We start from the raw sequence: 3,445 nt of genomic DNA, 5'->3' as shown, positions 1-3,445 counted from the left end.
TTTTTGTTTCCTTGTCATTTTACCCATATTTTCATCATTCATTTACGCCTTAGGCCTACTTAGGCCATAATATTATTTAAAATCTTACTTTTATGGGCTCATTAAGGAAATGACGAAATTACCCCTAATCAAGGATATCGCGTATACTTCTCTTTATGAGTCTATAAGGGTCAAGGTCTCATAGTTAAAGCTTCCTTTGGAAGCTTTGACCAAACTTCATGTTAAATTATCGTTTTGCCCTTTTTGTTTCTTTCCATTTTAATTTAGTCCTCCAAACACTCATTTAACTCCAACTTCCTTCTATTATCTTCTTCTACTCATGTACAAACAAAGTATGAAGTTTGTACTCCAACGTGGTGTCCTCGTAATATTTAAAATATTTATTTACCTGTGCTATCTTGACTTAATAAAAACACGCAGCCCCATTAACGTCATTTTTCCTCTAAAATTTTCTCATTCTTCGTCTCCCCCACTTAGATTGACCATATACTCCTCATTCATGGAAAATTCTTACACTGAATAAAATAGTAATATTTTAATATTATTTTATTCTAAAAATTTCCTCTTGTCTCCTTTTGTCTCTTTGGTACCCAAAATACCTTATTATACCTCAATTCACTTTCAAATCACTTTTTATCTTGCAAAATTTTCTTGATAAAATATTATTATTTGCTCTTGTGCGGAATATTTTATCCCAATTGTTCCTTTCATCTTTCATCACTTTTAAACATTATAATTAACCTCAATTGGCATCCAATAAGCTTCATTAGTCACCACATCAAGTACAGGGTATTATAATTTCTCTCTACAGCGAGAATGAATTTCGCTACAGTTAGAAACAGGGCAATGAAATTAAAAGAATTCTTGTCACAACGAAAATCCATTTTTACTGCAGTGAAAATCAATTGGAAAGCATTTGTCAAATTTTAACATTCAATATTCAATGCAAACACATAATATTTTCCCTAACCTCTGTATGGTATGTGTGTACATGTATACAACTCCCATCTCACCATCTCATGTGCACTCCTACACCGTACATAGCTAGAATCATCCTGTGCACTCCCACACCACACAAAGGAATATCATCATGTGCACTCTCACATCGCACATGGCATATATCATCAGTGTATGTACTCACACAACACACCACTATCATTGTCATGTGCACTCCCACACTGCACATGGCATATATCATTAGTGTGTGCACTCACACAGCACACCACTATCACCTAATAGTGCCATTCAATGCATAACATACACATCAACATAATGTAGAAACACATGAGTTCATCACATTCATATTTCACAGCCTAAAAAAGTTTCATCAAGGGCTTGTTCCTATGAAAATTTTAAAGAAAAACCAATAAAATATTTCAAGTGCTTCAATCAAGCATATAATCATTTATTCCAAAACATTCTAATGCAAGTTCACTCACTTGTCTTTGTTGATTTTGTAATCGACTCCGACTTCCACTAATGCTCTAAGTGGAGATGTGGGGTCTTGTTGGAACCTATCACACACAATAGCATGACACCAACTCAATTGACATGAATATTATTCCAAAAGCTATTTTCCTAAATCAAGTTTTGCTTGTTATTCCTAACTAGCTTTCAATTACCATTTGACTAGTCATTAGCTTACACTACTCTAGTCACACTAAGAATAAATAAACAACCCTCAACAATAAAACAAACCACAACTCTAATTATTGGCCATCATCAACAACTTAAAATCAAACTTAACTCACTACTCACCTTGGTGGTTTTGTAGTTGAATTCCTTTCCAAGAGTTTGTCAAGCTATTATGGAAAGTCTCTCTCTTTCTCTCTCTAAAACATCTAGCTAGTGAGAGAAAGTATTGAGAAAAGACTTTTGAGGGTTCTTGAGGTGTAGAAGTGAAAGAGCACAAAGAATCCTATGAAAAAGTGTGCCAAAGCATGATAATTGAAGTTGCTTTGAGAAAGTTATGGAGGTATCAAGGGATGGCTTCCATGGAAGATGGAAAACGTTTAGTGAGGAAGAAGGATGGGAAGAAGAAAAAGAAGCTGTTGGAAGTGAGGAGAAAGTGCTGGAAAAATTTAATATTTATCCTATGGTTGACTAAAGTTCCACTTATTTACAAAAATCCCATTGCATAATTAACTTGGCCTTCTTCTTTCCTTTGGTTCAAACTTTTTACTTTTTTGACATTGAGAAAAGGTTCATAATGGACTGAGGGTACTCGAGTTCATGAAAACTTAAAAATTTAGACCCGAGGTCCAAAATTACCATTTTGCCCATATTGTGGAAATCATCATTATTTTAATTTTCTTCATTTATTTCATTATTATACACCTCGTTCATTTATTCCTTAGGCCTACTTAGACCTTAATAATGTTAGAAAAACCCACTTCTAAGAGCTCACCACGAAAATGACAGAACTACCCCTAACCCACGTCATCGTGTCTACTTCCGCTACACGTCTATGGAGGTCGAGGTTTCACAAGTAGTTAATTTAAGTTATTTTAAATTTTATGTTATTTTTTTTAAGTCACTTTAAGGGTAGTATTGGTAATTTCTCTTATTATTTTCGTAGGAAATTTGATGAAAAAGGCTCATTTGATAAAAATCTGTGAAAGTATGGTGATGGCTTTATTCGTATATATTATGATATTTTGATCATATCTTTCTCTAAAGAACTCTAAATGAAGTGATTCTTGAACTGCTAGAACGATATGAGGAAGGGCTACAACTTTTATGTTTACACTTTACCCAATTTTGATTGGATCATGGTCAAAATATTTGTCTAATTCAAAGCACTGTAGTAGTATGCATGGACTAAATATGATTTGGTATTTAGAGTATATCTCTCAATCCCTAAGTTCAATTGATGTGATTTTTTAGCCATTGGAAAGTTAAGAGATAGGGATACAACTTGCATGTTTATTACTTTACCCAGTTCAGAATAGATCAAGGTGAAAATCATGTTCGAAGTTGATAGATTGTTGCAACACTAGGAGAATAAAGCTGCAGCATTGGTGAAAAGAAGCTCACCATACAATTTTCCCAAGAGCTCAGCTCTACAGCACTGAAGAAGTAGCACCGCAATGTTGGGTGATTTTCTAAAGATAAAAATTTGATGGGATTTTGGAAATTACTTGGAGCCTATTTAAGGGACCTTTTTCAAAAATTTTAAGGAGGAGGCAACAAGCAACTATTATGGAGATTTAGAGCCAAGAACAAAGTAAGAAAATAAGAGAATTTGAGAGAGAATTGAGATTACGAATCGTCAACACTTAGTTTTTTTCTTTACTTTATCGTTTCTTTTTTTTTCTTTGACTTGGATTCATGGCTAAATTTCTTTGGATATTATTTTTATTACATATTATGAGCTAAATTATCTTTCTAGGATTGTGGTGGATTTCAACATGTAGTTTGAATATTAGTTTCTCTCTTGTTTATC

Source organism: Theobroma cacao, chromosome 3 (assembly GCF_053813885.1).
Source record: "Theobroma cacao isolate CCN51 chromosome 3, ASM5381388v1, whole genome shotgun sequence".
NCBI lineage: Eukaryota > Viridiplantae > Streptophyta > Magnoliopsida > Malvales > Malvaceae > Theobroma > Theobroma cacao.
This window is presented reverse-complemented; position numbering follows the sequence as displayed.